The 26,429-nt window shown below is 34.6% G+C and overlaps 1 long non-coding RNA gene across 1 annotated transcript in view; it reads right to left on the bottom strand.

Moving 5' to 3' along the window:
* Nucleotides 1-482: 482 nt before the first annotated feature.
* LOC127552382 (uncharacterized) overlaps nucleotides 483-26,429 on the bottom strand; it is a 70,047-nt gene continuing 44,100 nt past the window's right edge. The window contains exon 3 of the long non-coding RNA XR_007951352.1: nucleotides 483-555. This is a non-coding gene — a long non-coding RNA (uncharacterized LOC127552382). The remainder of the gene's footprint in view (nucleotides 556-26,429) is intronic.

Here is a 26,429-nt window from a genome sequence, read left to right as displayed (position 1 = left end):
TTCCCTTTACTTATAGCCAGAACTATCCATGTCCTTTCTTGACTAATGAATGTAAAAAAAAATGTCATCAATAGTTCCAGTCCATTTATAGATATGGAACAATGAGCAAAAAGAAAGCAAATCCATCATAAAGAAATGTTGTGACAAGTCCTCAAAATAAGCCTAAATGGAGAAGAAGAGGTGCTTACAACCAATAGTAAATTAAGCAGCATCAATTTCAACAAATAAAAAAGTGACCTTTTTCTCCTTCCTTCCCCCTTTAAAATTGAGATTCAAGGGAGGGTAAAAATATAGTGGAAAATAAAGAGAATAATGCTTGGGTTTCTGAGTAGCTCTTTTGAGATTTAGAGCAAGCAAACAACAAAATTCTGCATCACTTTGTCTTCTGCCTAAGATTTTCAAACCACAGGCTGTCTCTAAATGTGCATGAAGGCTGTCATGGATGCATGTCATTTTTCTATTGGGAATGTAATAGATACATACCATCCTGCTCCATCTGAAGTGTTAGGAATGAGGGTGGCGAAGGTATCAGTGTTTTCTAGGTCAAGGTCCAAGCTGTCAGAGCACAAATGAAGAAGGCAAATTTTCAGTGACCTTTAATACTGACTGACTTCTGTAAAATCAGGAATAGAAAGAATATTTGTATGAAATTTTAAAAAGAAAATTGTTGAGGATGTGTAGCAACCAAAATTAGTCAAACTCTCCCCTTCATCTATTGCTGTCTTTGTCTCCTTTTTCATTATCTTCACTTTGATTTTTTTCTTTGGCCTCCACTAAATTTAGAAACTCTTTACTTGCTTCCTGTTTCCTATCCTCTTCTACAAAATGGGAAACTCTACCTTATCCTTCCTGCTCCTTTTTTAGAATCATTGGCTTCTTCCTCTTCTTTTCCTCCATTCTTCCTTCTTTAAGTATGTCCTATTTCTTTTTCTTAAATAGTACCCCTCTTTCAAACATTCACTTTTTATCTCTTTTCTGAGACTTGATTGTGTTATTTATAGCTGACTTGAATTACTCATTGTTAATTTTGTCCTTAGCATTTAGCTTTTATCTTGACCACTTTATTAAAAGTTAAATTTTTAAAATTTTTTTTAAAAGTTTAAAAGAATTTTTTTTCAGATACTTCAGATACTAGATCCTTTGTCTGCCTCCAACGTTCTTGATAACTTTTTCTATTTCTCACTCTAGGCTTACCTTCACATTCACCATAATCTCAGTCCTCATCTTAGAAAAAAAAGTTTATTGATTTTTTTTTACATCACTACAATTTCTCAATTATTTTTGCATGCCAATTTACAACCTACCTTCACCAACTCCACCCATTAGAATATTCTCTTTAATGAGCAATTTAGTAAAACAAATTAACAGACTGACATTGTCTGAAAACATGTCTCTCATTTCACACCTGTAGTCACACATCACACCATCAACCTAAAGTACAGGGCTTTAATTCTTTCACAATTCACTGAAGTCATGGTTCACCATTGCATTGATCAGTTGATTGTTGTCTTTTCCAATGCAGAAGCTTCCCTTGATGTTAGCCAGGCGAGCTCATCATACCCAGGATTTCTGGATTGCTAAAATTTATGGCATCACCCCCAAGCCTAGATATCCGTCTTGAAGCTATGTCTGACCATCTACTTAAGAAAGAAAATGCAAAGCAGAAAAGGCAGAAAATTGTTTAAGCACAAATCCAATGAGTTGAGTTCATGCTTTATGTAGAAGTAATAGCAGATTGGGGGATTAGAGTATGATCCATTCTTCTTGAACAGCCTAAGGACAGAGCACATTACTTGACATATAGAAGAAATAAAGCAAAAAACTGATCCTTCAGAAGGTATTTCTTCTTTTAACCGACACAGTACAATCCCCTTTCCTCACAAGAGGGTGGGTGGCGTATTGAGGTATCACTCAGCATTTGCTATGTCATGGCAAAACACCAAATTCTTTCAGCAGTAGGTTTCCACATGGCCCAAGTCAGCCAGGAAGTTTGTTATTTTTGACATGCCTAAATGCTGAGTTATCCATGTGGCCCGCAGGAAGCATGCAATGAATATGCATGCTCAATATAATCCACATTACAATTCAAATGGTCCCTTACTCCCTGTGAGGTGAAGGCCCTTTGGATGACCTCTCAATAGACATTCTGCCTTCACCTATGACTTTTACTGTCTAAACAACTCGGTATTTATCACAAAATGTAACGAAGGTCCAGATTTCTAGTCTAACTATGGCAGAGTTTTCTTTTAGTTCTTTGGCTGCAGGTTGATCCCGGTGGTGATCTCAGATTCTCTTCTGAAAAGCTTGCCAAAGAAATACTCTTCTCTTTACCTTATGTTTGAACTCCAAACTCAGGAACCCTCATCTCAAGGAGTAACTATCATATCTGGAAACAGCCACATTCAGAATGTTTAGTTGTTGACTTGGAGGTTAAAAAGGCAGAAAAGGGAAGCTCAGAGACCTTAGGTCTAATTTCAGTCTCACCTGGTTAAGCACATGTCTCCTGTTTTCATGTGCTTCTTCTGAAAGCTGTTATTATTTCCACTGGCATAGGAGTTTGCTGAATGTCCAAAGGATAGAAGCCACTGGAAAAAAGTCACAAGGCAAGGTTCCAAAGGAGGGTAAAACTGCATTGTAGAGAAGAGGGGGACATTTTCTTCAATATAAGAATATATTCCTTCTTGTGCTCAGATGCCAATCATCTTCTCCATTAAAGATGTCAAACTCTGTCAGAAGCTCTTCTGAGTATAGGATGAACCAGATAAAAATGTAATTGGGAAATATTTAACACAATAAATAAAACATAGATAATGTTGATATGTGGTTTTCCTTTTTTTGGTCAATTAAAAATATATTTATTTACAATTTTAATACAAAGTAAGAAAAAGCAAAATAGAAAAAGACAGAAAAAATTATCATGTACAGCATACCAGGTAGGATTCAAAACATGCAACAATAACTTTTCATTTCAAGAATGCATGTATAATAGAAGACATTATATCCATGACTGTCCATCTTTTCTTTATTTCCTGTAGGTTTTCAATATGTGGTTTTCAAAGTCAATACGTAGCCTTAGGGATCCTTATGTGTGGTTTAATGGTCCTCATTTCTATTTGAGTTTGATACCACTATTCTATACAACTTCCACTCAATAGGAACCAAACTGGAATTCCCTATATCACCCCAATAAAACCTTATGGCATATGTCCACTTCCATAGAAGGAAGCCACTTTTGTATGAATAAAGGTCCATAGTTTGTTGTACCATTAAATTAAATGGAAAAAAATGAATAACTACTGTTTAGAATCTCTCTAGATCAACCTTTCATTGGTGTGTCAACTCTTGATTTTGACTCGTATTTAAATTTCAGCCAAAATTTTAAGGACCGTGCAAATTAGCTTTCTTTTTACTTAATTTTCTTTAATAAAGCTGTATCTTTGTTAGTATCTTTTGTTCCAGTGAGAAGCTTGTGTTTTCAATTTCTGCCTTCTTGTTCTTGTTCTGACTATTGAATTCATGCTCCTTCCATTTACCCCAACCTGAAATCCCCTTCCAAAACTGCTTTGTCAAATTATTTCTATTCCTTCTTTTTAAAAAAGTGCTAAAACAGGCTTTTCTTAAGAATCTGACTCTTGTTACTTCAGTTTCTCTAGGAACTTCCACAGTCCTTATGAATTATAACATCTAATAATAGGTGACACAGTAGATAGAGAATTGGCTTTGGAGTTGAGAACCTGAGTTAAAATCGAACAGTTAATTAGCTTTGTGGTCCTGCGCAAGTCACTTAAACATGTTGCTTCAGTTTCTCACGACAAAGCACTTCAGTGTCTCTTACTTTACATACACTATCTTTCTTGATCCTCTGAAAATATGAAAGGTGCTACTTTCTCTACCATTTACAAACAAGGTAACCAAGACTGAGTGAGATGGAGGAATTTGCTCATGATCATACAAAGCTCAGGATTTACAGCCAGTTTTTCTTGACTATTAAGTCCAATGTTCTATTCTCCACACATGTTGGTTATGCTACATTAAAAAGTACATATTATCTATCATCTCTCTCTCTATCTATATATATCTCCTTCATTTCTCTAAATATCCTATTATTTCATTACTGAAAATATTTCTTCTATGAATATGGAGTCCAATCTCTTCACATTTTAGTGGATGGTCTTCTTGAGTTGCTTTTAAAAAAAATAATTTACCACTCATTGGGAAGCCTTCTAATCATCAGTCTCTCCAAACTTATCTCTTTTGGTTCTTGAATGGCAGAGTAAGTCCTTGGGCTTTTACCCAGTCTTTCAGCTTGATGGGACTTGCTATTCCACTTGTACTCTGCTAACAAAGACTTTGAGAACCTAGGGTCATCTCCATACTATGATCATTCATCTTCAAAAAATTGTAGCTGAAGGAATATAGATATATTTATTCCTGAGTTGCTTATAGAAGAGCTAAGAAGGCAATTTCCTAACCTGAAACTAAAGGATGGGATTCAATCAAGGGTTCTTAACATTTTTTGTGTGTCATGGGTCTCGGGACAATCTGATAAAACCTATAAACCTTTCTCAGAATTATCTTTTAAATTACATATCATATCTATATATATGTAATATATAGTTTTATGTATAGATAGATTGATATACAAATATATGCATATATATTATATAATACATTTTAAAATAAAATCAATTCTACTGAAACATAGTTATAAAAACATTTTTAAAAATCATAGACTCCAGGTTAAGAACCCTTGGATTAGATGATGCTAAGATCCCTTTAATTTCTAGTAATTTATATAGTAAGAGATTTTTAAAATTAAGTAACAGGAGAACCATTTAGATAATGAGGGCTATGAATTTAAATATATAGTTACTAATTTCAGTTGTTCTTTTATTTTTGGTTGTACCCTATTTTCCAGAAGGGTCTGTCTTCTACTTCGATTATAAGTAAGTTCCTCAAGGGAAGAATTGTTTTGCTGTTTTTTTGCTGTTTGCATCTAAGAATTTAGCACAGTGTCAGACACACAGTAAGGGTAAATAGATACTTTTTGACTTAAACTGTTCTATAATATCTAAAACATTACTAAACATTTATGCAATATTCAAGAAATGGTGGCCGACTAGATATAACACCAGGAAACAGCAGAAAAAATGTGAAATTATTCTTAATGAAAAGGTCTTGGGTTGCACAGTCCAATAATTACCAGGTTTGTATTCTATTTTAGCATCAAAGAATTGGTTTTAAAAAAAACTCAAATCATTTAAGTCAGTTAATGCTAACATTGTCAGTATATAACAAAACTTTCAATCCAGAAGGATTGAAAATAATTTAGATTATAAAATGTCATTGAATAACTAAGATTGCTATTAATTCATTTTTGGAAGCTCAGTACATATTGATTAATTTGGGTGAGTCTATGAGCACTGGCATATGTGTTTGTGATGGGTGCAAAAAGGGTCACTGAGAATGTGTGTTATAGGAAAAGGGCAATAAGAGACCTTAGTGTTGATTATATATCTAACTGAACCTGAACAATTTAAAGCATGCCAAATGTAGAAAAGTCCACCCCAGAGAGAGAAGGAGAGTAATGGCCAAGACACCCAGAGAGCAAAGAGAGGAGTTAAACAATTTTGGACCCAATAAGATCAAAATTCTCCTAGGAGGAAACAGCCAGTGTGGCTGACTTGATGCCATTAATGTAATGTGAAGAGCAGTGTAGCACTAACTTTAAGGTATAAAAGTGTGAATTATGGAACAGGCACTCAACTCGGTTAGTTATGTTATAGATATTAACTGTGCTTTTGGTAGTATCTCTCTCTGTTGAGCTATGAGTTTTTCAATAATTTATCTAGGAAGTACATTGTGTGCTACAGTAACCCTGGAGATTGGTGATTAATAAATGAAAGCATTTCCCTTTTGCTGGTAGCTTATGTTCAAGCCTTTTTATTTCCTTTGCCTCCACTTATTGAACCTCAAGGTGGACACCAAAAAGGAACAAGAATGGATGGAGCACAATGTCCATCACTTTGCATGAAATGAATTGCTACTGGCATTGTCTTTGTGCCATCTGCCTTACTTTACAGTAAAACTATTCTAAAGAAATTTTATATGGTAATTTAAATGGAATATTGCTTATTAATATGATTTCAAAGGTGACTTTTGAATCACCTTCGATAGCAGCTGCATTTTGAAGTTTCTAGATCTACTCCTATGCTTTCTAGCCTGAATCCTCTTCCTCTCAGAGAATTCACAAGTCATTTCTTAGCTATTAAAGGCTCACATGTTCAAAATAAATTTCTCTATTTTTACATGTTGAAGAAAAAAGTTTGAGACAATAATGGAATTAGGTTTCCAAACTAGCCATTTGAATTATTTTTCTTCAGTATACATGAATATCAGTCTGAAGAAAAATCATTAGAGATAATACTGGAACCAACATTTCCAAATTAGTCACTTGAACATTGAAAAGAAAATATGTGAATATCATAAAATCTAAAGATAAAATTATATTTTAGGACAATATAATTTTAAATTATACATTTGTCATTTCCTACACTGAGTCTACACAAATTCAGTAGAAAATGCTAAGTAGTTTGCCCAACCGCAGCCAGTCAATAAATGGTAGAGTTAGGGTTTGAACCCAGAACTTCAAATCTAGTATTCTTAGTACTATATCATTCTCTCTTCAAATATGTTAATTATGTTGTATAGGTTTAATTATTGAAGTAAGTCATGAAAAAAATTTAGAAGCTATGGTTATCATGCTTACTAGTGAATACTTATATTGCAGTCTGTTTATTGAGTTTGAGTCTATTAAATCTAATTATCTTCTCTGTGTGTAGTATGTATATGTGAGATATCCTAGAAAATTCTAATATACTAATTAAAGGAATGAGAAATCTCAGCAAATCTTGATGCCTCATCTTAAGATGTAGGGGAACTCAGGTTCTTGAAATTTTTGCCATGGAGTCCAAACTAAATGGTCTTATAAAATAAGAACTATTTAAACTACGGATCAAGTTACAGTCAGCATCTGCCAGCATCAGAATCAGCCTAAGTATTAGTTTATGAGTGATGAATTATTTTGGTTACAACAATTCCTGAAAATTCTCTACTGAAGTGAGGCAGAAGATGTACCATTATTAGTGTACTTCTCCACATATAGATATTAAGTATATTAGGCATTCCAAGAAGATGGAAAAATTTATGTGTGGTATTACTGTAAAAAAAAAAAAGAAAGGAAAAAAGGAAGAAATAGAGAAAGGAAAGAAAGGGGAGAAGGGAAGAACAATAAAGAAAGATGGAAAGAGAAAGCAATGAAGAAAAAAAAAGAAGAAAAAAAGAATAAAATAAGGAAGAGAAAAGAAAGAAAGAAGAAAGAAAAGTTGCCAGAGAAAATATTAGTAGCTACTAGCCCATATTTTTTGTTTTCTCCTCTATAAAATCTTAATGAGAATAATTTATCCATGCATGTATTAAGGCTATCTTTAATGAAAAGATAAGAATGCAACAGTTCAACTTATTCAGCTGAATTCGTATAGCAGACCACATTTTCATCATCATACAATAGATGGAGAGATAGAGAGAAAAGGACATTCCACTTTTTTCTACAAGATGTTGATTTTTTAAAAAAGCTTTTGATTGATAGATCACATGCAATAAAGAATCTACTCCATAGAAATCTTTTCTGGGTATAATCCTGCAAGATTCTTGGATCGACACTATCAAAGAGATTGTTTAATATCCATTTGACTGTAATATTGAAGGTAAAATAACATGTGGGACTAGGTGGTGAAATTATCACATAGCAATATTGAGGAAAAAAGATAAATATTCTAAACATTCCATTGACATTCCTGAATATTACGAAATTTAGAAGACTTATTCATTAAATAGCTCCTCAGTGGAAAACTTATGGAAGGACTTGGAGAGAATTGAACTTAGGAAAACATGAGAAAATCTGTGTGAACTGATTTAAAGAAAGCAATTCATACTTTAGCAATAATACTTTAAAGATAATAAACTTTGAAAGATTTAGAAATTCTGATTTACACAATGATCAACCAGAATTCCAAAGGACTCATGCTATCCACCTCCAGAAAGAGCTGATAGACTCAGAGTAGAGATTGAAACATTTCTCCCCAGCCCTGTGTTTTTTTTGGACATGACTAATTGTGAAAACTTGTTTTTAGAAAGCTATACATATTTGCAATGGATTTTTAGTGGGGGCAGGGAATAAAGGAAAGAGAAAAGGAATTCAGAACTGAAAATAAAACAAAAATTTAATTTTAAAACAGGGAAAAAGAAATTGAACTAAATGAAAAGGTATGAATAGATTTTTATGTATATTAGAATAGAGAATTATCAGTAAGATCAGAGCTCCATTTAAGAAAGGAAGATAAAGGTTTGTGGGGTTTTTTTGCTCCATAAATATATCTTAAAGATTTTTCTTTCATTTTTAATATCATCCTATTTGCCCTTGCTATAACACATAAGCATATTGTAGTAAATATAGATATGGTTATAGCTGATGTGCAATACAATTTTGCAATTAGCTGACCTGGATTTTTTTAACTATTGGCTGATGACATAATACTTTAAAACAGAGTCAAACTCAGGACTCAAGGGCCAAATGGCTCACAAAATTACCCTGTGTTGCCTGAATCAGATTAAAATGTAACTGGGAAATGTTTTGCAAAATAAAGAAAAATACAATTAAACATAGAAAATGTTAAATCATGATTTTCTAAGTTTTTATATAAACACAGAGATCTCTTCAAATTTGTTTATTATCAGCCATAGAGAGATCTTATGCTTTCCTTCTTACTCTCATACTTCAAACTTTGAGTTTAACAAGAAATGAAGCCTAACTTTTGAGCCAATAGTCACTTAGGTCATCATGGTGAATCATGGTTTGATTGTGCTATTCATCTTCCAAATAGATAGAAATCCTATAATCAGCTGGACTGAGACATACCTTGTTGAGTTGTACCAAGATAGGAACTGATTTTGCCACTTGCATAGTCAGTAGAATGCTGGACTTGGAGTCAAGAAGACTTGAGATTAAATGCTGTCTCACATTACTACTGGCTATGTGACACTGGGCAAGTCACTCACTCACTCTCAATTTATAGGAATAATAATAATAATAGCACCATATCCCTGAAGTTCTTGTGCGAATCAAAAGAGATAGTTTGTATAATGTGTTTTGTAAACCTTAAAGCACTATATAAAGTGTTATGATGGTGATGTCTTTGAGTCTGAGTACTCCCATCTGAATATGGTTCACAGGAACATACTAATGATGGAGATTGTTATCACTGATACAGCATTTTAAGATTTGCAAACATATACTACTTTTGGATTATATATATATATGCTAATTAATTGGTTCCTGGCTAAAACTAGGGCACAATCTGATATAGAACCTAGGAATAGAGACTCATGTTTTTGGTGTAGTAATCTACTAAAACTTGCCATATTTAGTGTTGCTATATTTTCAGTTGTTTCCAACTCTTTTTGTGACCCCATTTTGAATTTTCTTGGCAAGGATACTGGAGTGATTTGCCATTTTCTTCTTCAGTTAATTTTGCATATGAAGAAAATGAAGCAAACAAGGTTAAGTGACTTGTCCAATCACATAGATAGTGAGTGTTTAATACTAGATTTGAACTCAAAAAAAAAAAAAAAAAAAAAAAAAAGAATCTTCTAGGTTCCATGCCTGGAATCTATCTACTATCTGCCTTGCTTTATGTGCAGATCAATACATGGTTTGCCAATTTTTTTTTTGAGTTGAAAGTATAATATATTTTTTTATTTTTTATTATAGCTTTTTATTTACAAAACATATGCATGGATAATTTTTCAACATTGACCCTTGCAAAACCTTCTGTTCCAACTTTTCCCCTCTTTCCCTCCACCCCCTTCATTAGATTTGCCAATTTTTTTTTAAATAGAGTACATACTGAGGGAGATAAAGTGAAGATGGTGGATTAGAAGCAACAATCCAGCCAAACTTTTCCAACATCCCCCTCTAAATAATTTTAAAACAATACCTCAACTTTGGTGCAGCAGAATCAACAAATTAAAGGCCAGGGTGATATATTTTTGAAGCCTAAAACTCCTTAAGAGGTCAGAAGGACAGGTCTGTGATAGCAAGATAAAAACCAGTCCAGAGAGGATGCTATAAAAATATCTGCAGTGGCCTTGGATGTAAAAAAACAAACAAACTCTATAACCCAAAGCTTCAAAGAAAAATGCTAATTGGACACAAGATCAACAAGAATTCATGAAAGAATTAAAGCAATGAGTGGTAGGGAAAAAATTAGGAAAAGAAATGAGAATGATGCAAGAAAAAGATGAAAAGAGAATTAACAGGTTGGTAAGAGGCACAAAAAATACGGAAGAAAATAACATTTTAAAAAACAAAACTTGTTAAATGGTAAAAGAGGCTGAAGAAAAAAAACAAAATAAGTTAAATGGAGAAAGAAGAAAAAAGCTCACTGAAGAAAATAATTCCTTAAAAATTAGAATTAAGCAAGTAAAAGGTAATGACTCCATGAGACACCAAGAAACAATACTTTTAAAAAGTCAAAAGAATGGAAAAGGCAACTAACTTGGAAAACAAATTTAGGAAAGAGACTTCAAAAATTGTTAAATTACCTAAAAGTCATAATCATAAAAAAAGGCAACACATCAAATTTCAAGGAATTATATAGAAAAATTGCCCTGCTAGAACTAGAGGACAAAATGGAAATTAAAAGAATCTATCTTTTGAAAGAGATCCCAAAATAAAAACTTTCAGGAATATTATAACCAAATTTCAGAGCCCTTTAAGTCAAGGAGCAAATATTGAAAACAGTAAGAAAGGAATCATTTGAATATATGGAGTGACAATCAGGATCACACAAAATATAGCATCTTCTATGTTAAAAGAAGGCTTGGAATATAATATTCTAGAAGGTAAAGGGAATAGGATTTCAACCAAAAATAACCTTTCCAACCAGATTGAGTAGAATCCTTCTGGAGAAAAAATGGATATTTAATGAAATAGAAGAATTTCAATCATTCCTGGTGAAAAGACCAAAACTGAATAAAAAATATGCCAAACACATCTGAAAAGAAACATGAAAAAGGAAACATGAAAAATATGTTTTATACAAGAGACACACTTGAAACAAAGAAACGCATGCACATAGTTAAAATAAAAAGATGGAGGAGAATCTATTATGCTTCAGATGAAGTAAAAAGTAGGCAGGGAGAGTAAGCATTATCTCAGACAAAGTAAATGGAAAAATACATCTAATTAAAGAGACAATCAAAGAAACTACATTTTGCTAAAAGGTGCCATAGTTAATAAAATAATAGAAAGAAAAATTATAACAAGTTTCTCCAATAAAAGCCTCATTTCTCAAATACGTAGGGAACTGAGTCAAATTTATTGCCATTTCCTAATTGATAAATTGTCAAAGGATACAAATAGGTGAGTTTCAGAAGGACAAATCAAAGTTATCAATAATCACATGAAAAAATACTGTAAATCACTATTGATTGGAGATAAGCAAATTAAAACAACTCAAGTATCACCTATAGCTATCAGAAATGACAAATGCTTAGAAAGGATGAAGGAAAGTAGTTACACTAATGAACTATTGATAGAGTTATGAACTGGTCCAACCATTCTTGAAAATAATCTGGAACTATTCCTACAGGGCTTTAAAACTGTGCATATTATTATTAACCAGTAATATTATTACAAAGTTTCCACCTGGAAGAGATCAAGGGGAAAGAAAAAAGGACTTTATGTGTACAAAAATATTTATAAAAACTTTTCAAGCAGGAAATAAAATTGAGAGGATGCCCATCAGTTTGGGAATGGTCAATCAAATTGTGTTATATGATTGTGATGGGATACTATTGTGTTATAAGAAATGAGAAAAAGGATGATTTTGAAAAAAAAAGAGGGGAAGAACTATATGAGCTGATGCAAAGGAAAGTAAGCAGAATCAGATCATTCTATATAATAGCAACAATATTTTAATGAAGATTAACTATGAAAGACTTAGCTACTCTGATTAAAACAATGATCCAAAAAAGTTCTAAAGAACTCATAATGAAAAATGTTATCTTCCTCCAGAGAAAGAAAAAGTAAACAACAACAACAAAAGGTGAAAATACTGTGTTTTGATCCTCATTTAGTCTCTATAGTTCTCTCTCTGAATACATATGGCATTTTCTATCACAAGCTTGTCTTGAATCACTGTATTGCTGAGAAGAGCTAAAAGTTCATCATAATTGAAGCTCACATAATGTTGGTATTTCTGTGTACATTGTTCTCTTGGTTCTGCTCACTTCACTCAGCTTCAATTATGTATTTCCAGGATTTTTTGAAATCAGGTTTGTTGTGAGCTTTTTCTTCTCAAAACGCAGCCAGGTGATAAAAGTTCAGATCTTTTATTATCTCCAATATAGCCCGGTTAGCTTAGAGGCCTATCTCTCTGCTTGGTTCCAAGAGCTCTTGCCACTTTGTCCTTTGCTTCTGCCTCTGCTTTCTTCAGCCTCCAGAGCCAGCACCGCTCTTCATGTCATTCCGGTGAAATCTCGACTTGTAGCTTCTTCCTCTGAAGAACTTCCTTGACTGGCCCATTGAAGCTCTATGCTCCCAAAGAGCTTCAAGGGAGGTGTGAACTCATTGAACTCCAATGAGTAAAGGTGTGAACACAAGCCTTGTATTAATTAGTTCTACTTAGTACCTTGTTTCAGGTTCTGCCCAAAACATCTTGTAAGATTAGATCAACTCTAATTAGTTAGCAGTTAGTAAGGATTCCAACACAGATTGCCCATCATTTCTTATAAAACATTAATATTCAATCACCTTCAAATATTCTAACTTATTTATCCATTTCCCAACTGATAAGCAGATACTCAATTTCTAATGCCTTCTTACTACAAAAGGAACTACTACAAACATCTTTTGGCACATGGAGTCCTTTCCCCTCTTTTATGATCTCTTTAGGATACAGATCCAGTAGTAACACTTCTGGATCAAAGCATCCATTAGGGATAACTCCAAATTGCTCTCCAGAATAAAACACTTAGTTCTTAGAAACTTAGTAACAAAGGTGTTTTAATTCTGAGATTGCTGAAAAGCAGTAAAGAATAAGTAGATAGAGGGTCAAAATGAAGTCATCACAGTTAAGTTAAGAAAAGACATTGTTTCTCCTTTTAGAATAAAAAGTCAATTTTCTTGTTTTGTCCTTCTATGTCCTTGTTTATATTCAATTCAAGACAGAGATCACAGATCTGTCAGTTCAGGGCACTCCAACCCTGTGAAGACCAACTTAGCACCCTGGATACCTTAGAATCAGTTGGAGTCAGGATAAGCAAAAGTCTTTGGTCTTTATTCTTGGTCTTGAGGGGTAGAAGTGAAGGTAATGGAAAAGAGAATCTCCACGACCTCTCCTCTTCATCTCCCACCCCAAAGTGACCCTGGCTAGTCTTACTCCACTCCCTACAATTCTTTGTATACACCAATTATCGACCTAGCACAGAATAGTGGGAAGGGCCATTTTCCAAGCATATGCTAATATTGTCCAATCAGTAATTAGCCTGAAGTGCTCTGTTGTCTGACCTCAGTGCATCAATTCAAGAGTTTCAGCCCTTTACACAACCCAAATGGGTGGGAGTGTTACACTTATTTTTTGATAAGTGACAAATTTATGCTTTGATATTATTTTCAAAATGTAAATGCTGAAGCGGTTTTTATAGTTCTCCATGTCTAAATCACATTGTCTGTTGAGCACATTTCTGCCATGCTAGGTTCAAATGAGAATATTTAGGAAGCTTAGTACAGTGCTCAGCACACAGTAAGCACATAAAAGATGTTTTCTCCTCCCTCCCTCTCTCCTTCCCTCCTTTCCTTTCTCCCTCCCTCTTTCCTTCCCTCCCTCTCTTCCTTCCTTCCTTCCCTCCTTCCTTTCTTTTTTTCCTTCATCACTGTAAATTACCTGGAGGTAGCTATAAAATAAGAAAAGGGAATGCAACTGAACATGGAGACATAAAACCCTAAATCCTATTTATTTATATTTATATTTATATTCTGATGACCTCTCTAGTTTCCTTTGTGACTCTCAGGCACTTGTGTTTTAATTTAAAACAATTCAGAACAACTGAGATAATTAGTAGGTATTTAGTCTAGTAACATTTATTAACCCCTTACTATGTGCTAGACACTTTGAAAAGTGTTGGGGATGAAATGAAAAATGGAAACAGTCTTTTCTCACAAGGAGTTCACATAATCTAATGGGATAGACAAATGTAAACAACTATGTTCAAACTAGACACTATGGGATCCATTGAGAATACTTCAGAATGAAGCACTAAGATCAAAAAAGACTAGGAAAACTTGATAGAAGATGTGGTTTTAGTGATGATTTGGAGGAAGCCTGGGAAGTGATCAGTGGTTCAAGATCAAAACTGATTATTACATTCTCATCATTGTTCCCCAATACTACTCTTGGATCTTGGAGGCACCAGAACACCTCTTTTGGACTCTTCTTATGGAGAATTCCACAAATGTGCTGGGGTCACTCCTTCTTTAAAAGTTCTAATTTTCTCAACATTAACACACAATGTGCAAGCCAAGCCACTGACATATTTCCTTAAACACATGGAAATGATTTTCATTCATTCCTCTAGTACAGTGATTCTTAATCTGAAGTCCATGAGCTTAAAAAAATAATTTGACAATTGTACTTCAATGTCCTTCGTTTCCTGTGTAATCCTATGTATTTTATTTTATGTTTTTAAAACCATTATCTTGAAAAAAATCTATAGGTTTCATGAGGCTGCCAAAAACAAGGTTAAGAACCCCTGGCTAAGTGGAATATAAGCTCTTTGAATACAGTATAAGCACTGTCCTATTTGGGCACCTAATAAAAGCTTGTTGAAATTGAACTGAGCTGAACCTCTGTTTCCTTCTCATTCATGCTATTTTTCTGCACACTGACTCAACTCTCCTGAATCACTATTCCTTCTCCAAAAAACTCTTCTTGAAGCTCTTTCCACACACCCACAGGCTGGTTTCTATTACGCTTCTTACAAATACCAGCGATGGTAAGACACCCCGACAGTCTTAAATAAGCCCAAGGATTAATTGGCAGCTATGAGTAGCTATGTGCCCTTACCACCTACTCACAAATGTTCTCCCTCTGCTGGGATTCTTAGACTCCCTTTAAAGTAGTAGGAAGAAACAACCAATTACCAGCATCTTGAGATCAGAATTTACACATCTACAGATGTAAAGTAAGCAAGTATCAAGGAACCAAAAAATGTTCCTAAGATGAATGTAAGTTCCTGGAGGACAGGAACTTTTTGGCTCAGTGGTTAAAATATTGAGCCTGGGGTGAGCAAGAGCTGAATTAAAATACCACTTTAGTTACTTGCTATTTGTGTGAGTCTAGGCAATGCACTTAGCTTTTGTATGCCTCAGTTTCCTGATCTGTAAAGCAGAGATTCAAAGATATTTATGAAATGCCTGGTACATGGTAGGTGCTAAATAAATAAATACTTAGTCTCTTTCCTTTGTATTTATTTCTCTAGTACATCACACATTGCATATCATAATAAATGTTTGTCAATTGATTTAATTTTATTAAGATGTAGACGTCCTCCTTTAACTGCTCCAGGCCTATAGCCATTGTTATCATGAGAAAATTTCCCATCAAGTTTCTTAAACTGTGATTCATGACCCCATATGGAGTCTAACAACTGAATGAAGGGGTTGCAAAATTACAATTTATTATTAGTAATTATTTTATTTGTATACCTACTTTATACACCTATTTACCTAGGGTTATGTAAAAATTCCTTGGCTAAAAGGGATCGCAAGTAGAAATAGTTTAAGAAGCTCTGTCTTAGAAGTCCACTTGTTTGTGAAGTGACTGTGTATGAGTAGACATACTTGCTTCTTCAAACCCACCCCCAGTTGAAATACAAAGAAAAACAAAATCCTTTTAATAAATAGAGTTAAGCAAAACAAAGCTATTCATTTGGAGATGTCCCAAAAGATATGTTTTCTTCTATTTGTTATTGTTCAGTCCTTTTCAGTCCTGTTATTGTTCAGTCATGAGTCTTTTGGGGGCTTTCTGGCAAGGATAATGGAATAGTTTGCCATTTCCTTCTCCAGATCATTTTACAGTTGAGGAAACTGAGACAACAGGGTTAAGTGATTTGCCCAGGATCACACAGCTAGTAAGTGTCTGAGGCTAGATTTAACTCAAGAAAATGAGTCTTCCTGACTTTGAGCTTAGTGTTCTATCCACTGTGGGACCTAGCTGCCCCTGTATAATTTATTAACTATCTCACAAATCAGAAGGGCTGGTCTATAGTTACCTTTTGCCACTTGGGTGATTAGCTCCTACTTGTTGTACCTTATGCTAGAATGGGGGAGCAGGCAACTCTTATGTTCTTATATCAAAGATTATTCCCTAAATCCTCTTGGATGCTACTGTTTTCTGTGGTTCTACTCCAAGTATCTATTACTATATGTAATCTTGAGCTGATCCCTATCCTGCACCATACCTGGCATACATCTTTGGATATTTAATGGTGTTTAGCAGGCCAGTGCAAAGCACTGGAGCATCCAGTTTGATGGCCTTAGGATGACTAGACACTATTTCCACTGGGCTTATAAAAATGAATTCCATGGGTTATTTCAGTTCATCAATAGCTGTGAACTGTCCTTGAAACACTGAAGATTTTAATTGTTTGAAATGCCCATCTAAAGCTGATCCTATGAAAAGTGAGTTTATTTTTTTTTTTATCTTTCCTGTGCAAGCAACATTTTTTATGGACTAAAAAAAAAATTCCACAGCATTGTCATAAGTGCCGTGTTCCACTTTATGAACCCTGAAGTAATGGATTTGCAAGAGGTATATGCAGAAGTCTGTTATTGACTGTGAAGACATTCTGTACCGGTTGACTGTGAACTGAAGTATCATTTTCCCTCTCATCCTGGCACCTGGATAATATTAAATTTGAACCTTTGATTTGATTGATACATCTCAGCAGCAGGACATTTAGACATTTATGTCATAAAACCAAAATGAAATATTTTATATCACTGAACACAGCAGTGTAGGGCACAGTAGTTAAAATCAAATGAAGTTAGCATCAATTCTGTAGATATGGAAAAAAAAATCTCGCAAAATCCCACCACAAAGAATACCCTGTTGTTTTTGTTTTAAAACGACATTTAATAGACTCGTTGGGAAGTTTACCCAAGGAAATAGAGCTGATGGGTTCAAATGTACAAAGCTGGAGACCTATTCCTATATGCAAAACAGGCATACACAGGTGCAAGAAAGGTAATTGCTAGTGCAAAATACACCATTACCTGTTTTGCATGCACAACTGTGTAACATGTGAGAGCAACTCGCTGATTTTGTCTCTGAATGCATCATTTTTATGCCCAAATTGGTTGCTTTGGAAAATTGACTCCCATGCTCCTTGGACCCTGTGCATGAAAAGACATTTTAAAACCTAGAAGACAATAGGTTTGGGAGGATGGATTCAGCATCTCCCTTTATTTGTTAAAACAAACAAATAAATGCACCTTGGCTTTTCTGGCCTTCAAATTTCCCCTCCCTTCCTTCTTAATCATTTTTTGTTGTTGTGAAGTGCCGTTTACTTCGTTAGTGCATTGAAATCTGCTGAAGCCAGGAAGCAACTTGCTTGCCTATTAGTTTAACCAAAGGCCTATCACAGCTGTGCATTACCCATTGTCTGGGGAACAATTAAGACATGCCATCCCCACAAAACAGTTTTTAAGTGGGCAAAGCATATTTAACGGTAGAGTTTGTGGCACCCGGAATGGAAATACCATGAAAACTATGGGGAATATGTACTTACACTAACACAGAACAAGTTTCTAATAACTCACATATAGACTCTGGGGGATATGGTATCCAGTATGTACACTCTAAATGTTGCTAATGAAATGTTTACAATCTATGGAGGCATAAGGAAAAGAGTATAATCGGTGGCCAGCTAAAGGGCACCCGTTAACTGCAATAAGGCAAATTTAATATGTACATAATTATTGATCTCTTTAGCAAAAAGTCTTTATGAATAATATTCATGCCATGGTGTTAGAAGCAAAAGTATCCAGGGAGTTAAGCATCAACAGCTGAACAATTGATAGGTTTAGACAGGTTGGACAATGTCAGTCTAAAAGCATCTAATCAATATGGACAAATGTGTCAGAAAGGTGATTTGAGAAATGACTTTATAATAAGAAAAAGACCAGATTCAGGATCCCTTTTCCTTCTTTAATATGAAACACATATGTTTCCAAAACAAGTGGTTAAAAAAATCATTTCAAGTGCTCATGGAAGGTCAAGCCAAGTAAAATTAAAACATAACACATGTCCAGTGTGGACTTTCTGCCCTGTGCGTTGCATAATACTTGGATTACTTTAGACTTGAGTGTTAAATGTGGCATAGAACATGAATGTCACCATTAACATGTTTTGCAACATTGAAACTTGGGTGTTGTGCCTACTCATTGTGTTTGACAGCTCCGGTCACTCTGGTAACCTGGATGATTGGTTCTGAAGAACCCAAGCTTCTCCATAGTTTTACCCCATTTCTGTCACTAATTATGAAAAAAAAAATCCAAGCATTTCAACTCTCTTTTATTGGATGAGACTGGGACTGTGTATTTAATGTGGATTTCAGCTTTTAGAAGCAATTAGTAAGGAGCATCAAAATAAGCAATTAACATAGAGGCAAAGAGACAAAGATCATACAGATTGTTTATCTGTAAAGTGTGCTGGATAACCAATCATATAAAAGGACAGTGAGAATTTTTTTAGTTAGGTATGTCTATGAGTCCTCCACTGAAGTCTTATTCTGATGACTTGCAAGGGTTTTGGTTTATAGGCGTGAGTCCTCAAAGGGCAAGGCAGCAGAGTGTGAGATCTAAGCGGGTAAAACTTCAAGGATGACTCTGGTTATTGATTATGTACTTGTTGCCCAAGGACTGGCCTTGCTAAGTGTTTCTCTTTTCTAGGTTGACTGCAAAAGGATGAAATATTCAGGCACAGAAGTTCTGGGGGACAATCTATAAAGCTGTAGTGGGTCTGCAATCTGAATCAGTGGATGAAGCATTCTCACTAATAAAATGAACAATCCTTGGACTATGGAAGTATTGAAGTCATGACTTGTACCTGGTGAACTCTGTTCATGAGAAAAGATGCAATCAGGCTCCAGAGTCTAGGTTTAAAGACTAGGCAGGTAAGTTTGTTTCACCCATTTTCATGGACCATCTCATCCCATTTCTTCCAATTTTTTTTTAGTTGCATGGTTGAAGATAGCTAAGAATAATTGTTATTTTCTACTACACATTGCCATTACTAGAAAATCTACTTAAAAGATAGGTCCATTTCAATCCCCATCAAACTGCCCCCAGCTCCAAGGGAAAGCTAATGTCTCATACATGCAATAAGCTACGAACTCTGATCCTAAGCCCCCAAATCACTCAAGGATCCAAAGAAAAAGCCAAAAATCTTTTTGAAAAGAAAGTTGCCCCCAATTTTACACTTATCTGACATGGATGTGACTGTAGTCAAGAAAGATTATGAAAGATAAGCCAAGAGGCTGCGGGAATTAATGGAAAACTCTTAACTTTAATAGAGTTTTAAAGGTGACTGCCTCATCACCCATGGAGCAAGGCAGTGGGGTAGTTTGGACACTAAAATCAGGGTGTTTTGTGAGTTGCCTAAAAAAAGGAATGAGGAATGAGGGGCAGAGACCTAGGGAACTTAACTTTAACAGTGGCACAACAAGCAAATAGCTGGGGAGGAGAGAGAATTGCCTGATCTCCTAGTCATTGAAGCCAAATGTGCAACCTAAGAGCTATGACTATACTAGTCAAACCTGGATTTAGTTTTAGTTTTAATTTTTAATTTAATTTTTTTACCAGTTAACAATCTTTATATGCAAAGAATAGTATAGAGCATTGTCAAAAGCTCAGCTATTTATGTGATAGGTGTCAGATAAAATCCCTACTAGCATGCGTGAAGCCATATTCTAAAATGCAGAACTTGTTAATCACTTGAAGAGAGCAAAACAGTAGGTGTCTTCACAGGAACCATGATAAAGAGAAGTAGTATGAGATTTCTTTTTGCTATAGATTATTATTGTCTTACAATAACCAGGTTTAAAGTCTGGACCACTGAATTACTTTCCAATTCATGACACCTAGTATGAATTGAGTAATTATATGATATAGCACTCTCCCACTAACTCTTTCAGAAATTGTTTCCACATGTTCTTCTCCTAGAATGAATCTGTGAGTTTTGTCTGAGATGAAGGAGGACGGTAGTAGGCCATGGATAGGTTAAGTTTCTACATCAGTGTTCTTTGATGAAAAGGAATCTCTCCAGGGGCCATGCTTGATGAGCTATGTTGGAATGGTAGGTGAGCCAAGGTCCCTGGGCCTGACCCCAAGGTGCTGGTATTTATGCTTGGTGGATGCAATTTTTAGCAGTTTCTAAGGAGGGATTGAATGTGTCTGCCATAAGCATGTATAATAATGAACCAGCTGGTTCTATAAAGATGTGGTTGAAAATATTATAGGCATCAAAATATCACCAAGGTTGAAATATAAATGAAGTCCTATAGAAAAAAGTGATATCATAATTGATTTTAAGGAGATCAATATGTGTTTGCATGTAAAAAATTACACATAATTTGAAAAATGCAATGAAAGACTACTGAAATATAGAAATCACTCATGGCAAATGAGCTCTGGAGAATAAAGGACACCAAATGGAGAACAGAAAAGTGGTCCATTGTTGTTTTTGAGAATATTGATTTTAACCTCTAAGATTAACATACGCATGTGCTGTCTTGCAGAGCCCAAATAATTTTTCACTTTTCTCTTAGCTTACCTGTCCATCTTGCCACCACCGTTATTACTTAGCTGCCATTGCTATGCCCCCAATGCCATGCCACAGGCTCAGTAGAACACACATAGAACTGACATAACAGTAACTCATGATTGTTGCTTCCCATAGAGAACTCCCCAAGAGGACCTGTTTCTATCCTTCACACTTATCAAAGTGCTTAATAAGGGGTTGTTGATTGATGAATTTTCATCCTGGCTCTGTTCTTTAGTCTTGAACTGTTCTTGTTGCTTAGAATCCAGAGCTTCTACTAACCTTATCCCTCATTTCACCTTATCCACTGGATGAGGAATCTTATCAGGGAGACAAGTCAATCAAGACAGCCTATATTTGGGTTAGAAATCACTAGGAGGAGAGAAAGGCTGCCATCAAAGTAAAAATAGAAAAAGATAGGTAGAGGAAGAAACAGAGCTAGAAAAGGGTTATTTTTTACAACATTATCCCTTACACTCACTTTTGTTCCAATTTTTCCCCTCCCTCCCTCCACCCCCTCCCCCAGATGGCAAGCAGTTCTATACATGTTAAATAGGTTACAGTATATCCTAGATACAATATATGTGTGCAGAACTGAACAGTTCTCTTGTTGCACAGGAAGAATTGGATTCAGAAGGTAAAAATAACCCAGGAAGAAAAACAAAAATGCAAACAGTTTACATTCATTTCCCAGTATTCTTTCTCTGGGTAGCTGTTTCTGTCCATCACTGATCAATTGAAACTGAGTTAGATCTTCTCTTTGTCGAAGAGATCCATTTCCATCAGAATACATCCTCATACAGTATCGTTGTTGAGGTATATAATGATCTCCTGGTTCTGCTCATTTCACTTAGCCTCAGTTCATGTAAGTCTCACCAATCCTCTCTGTATTCATCCTGCTGGTCATTCCTTACAGAACAATAATATTCCATAACATTCATATACCACAATTTACTCAACTATTCTCCAATTGATGGGCATCCAAAGAATGAATTTCTTAAGAGTATCAAGGTCATTATCATCACTCTCAGTAAATCTTTACTGAAGTAATGGCTACATGGGACAATTGGATTAATACTTAGACTTTAAAGAAGTTTTAAAAGATGATATTCTTTGAATTGCCTATGATCTGGTTGATGAGTTGGGATAAACACATAACATAACGGTAAAAATATACACATAAAAATGTCTAGAAAGAGAAGGTAAGTGCCAAATTGCTGATGCTGTGAATAAGTGGCATCTCTAGGTCATTGCATTAGATAAGAGTGCTGGATTAGAAGTCAGGAAGGCCTGATTTCAATTCCTACCTCAAATATTTCCTTAGCTTTGTGATACTGGGCAAGTCACTGAACAGTTTTCTCGTCTGTGAAATGGGAATAATAATAGCACCTATCTCCCATGGCTGTTGTAACACTCAAATGAAATGTCATTTGTAAAATATTTTGTAAACTTCAAAGCACTCTATAAATGCTAGCTATGACACATTAATTGTAGCAGTCCCAAAATAAACCTGTTCAACTAAATTTTAACTTAGAATAAAGCTTTCACAAAATATGTATTTTTAAAAGTTTTATTGATGATTTGCCTTTGTCCTTAAACTTTTCTTCTCCTGCTCTTTCTACCCATTAATTATTCCCCAAACCTAGCTCTCCCTGATGACAGTCTCCCTGACCACTGTTTCCAATACTAGTTACTCATTTTCCTTGGCTCACTGGTCAGGATGAGGAGGTTGGAATACTTCAGGAATACCCCTTTCCTCCATCACTCAGTAACCTCTCTTCCTTTGAGGGATATGCTATTCAAATCCACTACCCAATCAAAATTCTGGTAGTTGTTGTTTATAGATTCCCAGATCATTCCCCTTTCTCAATGAATTCTGTACATAGTTCACACTTTTTCTCTCCTCTTCAACTCTTACTATTGTATTAGGAGACTTCAACATACAAATTGGTTCTCCCTCAAATTTTCTAATCACTCAGTTTTCCAACCTACCCACTTCCCATGTTCTCCTCTATCCTACTTTAGCCACATGTGAAAATGGTCACATCCTTGATCTTGTCTTCACCCACAAATATATCACCACCATGTTGAAGAATTCCTAAATTCCCTTATTTAACCATAACTTAAGAGTATTTCATATCTCCCTCTATTTTCTCTTATAAAACTCTTCTCCTTATTTGTATCATAATCCCTTGACTCCTCATGTATTTTCCTGGTCATTTCCTCCCACTAGCCACTTTTTTGTCTTTTTCCAACCTTGATTCTCCAGTGAACCAATTTACCCTCATTTATATATTTATATATTTGCAACACCTCCAATCTTCTCCCCCCACCTTCTCAGCTAAGATCTTTGCCTCATGTTTCATAGAAAAATTGAAGCTGTTGCTCCAGTAAATTTCTTAAAGTCAGCATGGCCCAAACAGAACTCATTATTTTTTGCTCTAAAACCTTTCACTTCCTTTTGTGGGAGGCAACACTATTTTCCCTATGATCATAACCTATGAGCTATTCTTTATTTTTCATTACCTCTCAATCCCCACATCCGATTTGTTGACAAGATTTCTCTATTTTACTTTTTTCATCATTTATCTCTTAATATCTTTCAAGTTTGGCCCCTTTTCTCACTGTCAGCACTCTATTGCCAGCCCTTTTAACTTCACATCTGAGTAATTAAAATAGCCTGCAAGTGGGACTGCCTGTATTCTACCTGTCTTGTCTCACCACTCTAATCTGTCCTCAATGAGCCATAAAAATAATTTTTGTTGAGCATAGGTTTGATGATATCACTCCTCTACTCAATAAACTTCACTGGCTCCCTGTTAACTCCAAGATCAAATACAAAATGCTCCATTTGGCATTTAAAGACCTTTATAATCTAGTAAGTTCCCTCCTGCCTTTCTAGTTTTCTTACATCTTATTGTACTGCTTACATCTTATTATAATATTATAATATCATTATTATCTTCGATCCAATCTTTGGTCCACAAACGAAATACTCCATTTCTTGGTTCTGGACATTTTCTCTGGCTGTCTTCTATTCCTGAAATATTCTCTGTCCTCTACACTAATTACTGACCTCTTAGGCTTTAAGTTTCAACTAAAATTCTATTTTCTATAAGAAGGCTTAGGGCCATCTGGGTGAAACAGTAGATATAGAATACCAGGCTTGCAGCCATCTTGGAACTCATCTTACTGAGTTCAAATCTGGCTTCAGTTACTTACCAGCTGTTTGACCCTTGGCAAATCATTTAACTCTTTTTAATTCAATTTCCTAATCTATAAAATGAACTGGAGAAGGAAATGACAAACCACTCCAGAGTCTTTGTCAAGAAAACACCTACTGTGGTTACAAAGAGAAAGGCACAAGTGAAAAAGACTAAACAAGGGAAGTCTTCCTTAATTTCTCTTAATTCCAAGCTTACCTTTTACTTTTTAAAAATTTCAATAGCAACAAGAGTTAAACAATACCAATAGACATAGTAATTGGGACTGACAGTATATGCAACATTTCAAATCTATATTCTCCCAGCTGTCCCATAAAAGAAGTTAAATATGTTTCCTCATCTTATCACTGAAGCTAAGATTGGCCCTTATATTTATATGGCTCTCAGTTTATTTAATATAGTTCTTTTTATTTATATTCCAGTATTGTAATCATTGTGTATATTGTTTCATGGTTTTGCTTATATCAATCTATATGATAAACAACTTTTTCCATGTTTTTTTAGTAGTATTGCTCACTTTTGTTGTTTCTTATGGAAAATATTTCCTGAGATTCAGATTGCCATAATTTCTTTAGTCATGCTGCAATTAATGAGCGCATTTTTTCATCTTTTTACTATCAGAAAACATGTCACCATGAATATTTTAGTATAGAATGAATTTTGTTTATGACTTTGTCCTCTGTAGGATATATCTCTAGCAGTGAGATCAAAAGTTGATCAAAAGTTGATCATGGATACCTTAATTATTTTTTCCTCCATTATCCTAGATTATTTTTCCAGAATAGTTGGTCTGTATCATTATACTAACAGTTTATTAGAATGACTTCTTCCTGGAATTCTTCTAACCCAGTTCTAACCTTGTGATCCATAGCAATTTTCTGAGTATCAAAGTTGTTTTAATGTGCATTTATTTTATTTTTAATAATCTAAAGTTGTCTTTCACATAACTGATAAGAACTTGCAATTCTTAAGAACTATTTGTTAATATTCCTTATCTACTGATGTTGTTGATGATGATGATGTTGATTTTATATATTTGTTTTGAATTTTTATATAGCTTGCAAAGCAGACATTTATTTGAGAAACTCAAAACCCCAATCAACCTTTTCCTTTCTTATTCTAGTCTCTTTGTTTTTATAACAAAGACTTCAATTCCTTATAAAATGAAAATTGTCTATTTTTCATTTCATGAATTGTCTTTTATTTAGATAAAAATTATTTCCTTAGTCAAAGTTTTGAAAGTCCCACACATTTTCTTCTTTTTTCCCCTAAGGCAGTTAGGGTTAAGTGATTTGTACAGAGTCACACAGCTAGGAAATATTAAATGTTTGAGGCTGGAATTTAACTCAGGTCCTCCTGATTTCAAGGCCAGTTCTCTATCCCATGAGGGGTCCTCAAACTGCTGCCCGTGGGCCAGATGCGGCAGCTGAGGATGCTTATCCCCCTTACCCAGGGCTATGAAATTTCTTTATTTAAAGGCTCACAAAACAAAGTTTTTGTTTTTACTATAGTCTGGTCCTCCAACAGTCTGAGGGACAGTGAACTGGTCCCCTATTTAAAAAGTTTGAGGACCCCTGCGATACCATTTAGCTGTCCCCCTCTTTTTTATTTTTATATTTAAACTAGTAGTTCTTAACCTGGAGTCTATGGATTTAAACTTTTTAATTTGAAAACTATTTCAAATATAGTTGGTTTCCTTTATAATCCTTTGTATTTTATTTTGTGCATTCAAAAACATTATTATAAGAAGGAACCAGTGTCCCAGATTGCAATATAGGGGTTCATGATACAAGAATGGTGAGGAAGTCCCGATTTAGATTGAGTATCAGTTTGGAATGAATTGTTGTATGAAATGCTTCTGTAATCATCCCCTTTTCCTCAAACTGCTTTCTAATTTTCCTAGTAATTTTTGTCAAATGAGGAAACTTTCTTTAAGAATGTATGTTTTTTGAGTTTATCAAATATTGGGATATTGAGGATGATCATTTCTGATTCTTGCTTATCTTATGTTTTCCAGATTCATCTTTTAATTTTTTTATTCAGGACAAAATAATCTTAATGATTACAGATTTTTAAAACAGTTTGATGCTCAGAAATCCTAAACTCCCTTTCTTTCTTACTTTTTGTTACAATTTTCCTGGAGATTATAGAGCATTTATATTTTTTTAATATTATCTTGTCTGGCTCTCCACAGCTTTTACTTTGTGTGGTCCTTGCTAATTTCATATAGTAGTAAAGCTTTAAATTACTTTAATATGATAAT

This window comes from Antechinus flavipes, chromosome 2, assembly GCF_016432865.1.
Source record: "Antechinus flavipes isolate AdamAnt ecotype Samford, QLD, Australia chromosome 2, AdamAnt_v2, whole genome shotgun sequence".
Classification (NCBI taxonomy): domain Eukaryota; kingdom Metazoa; phylum Chordata; class Mammalia; order Dasyuromorphia; family Dasyuridae; genus Antechinus; species Antechinus flavipes.
This window is presented reverse-complemented; position numbering and strand designations above follow the sequence as displayed.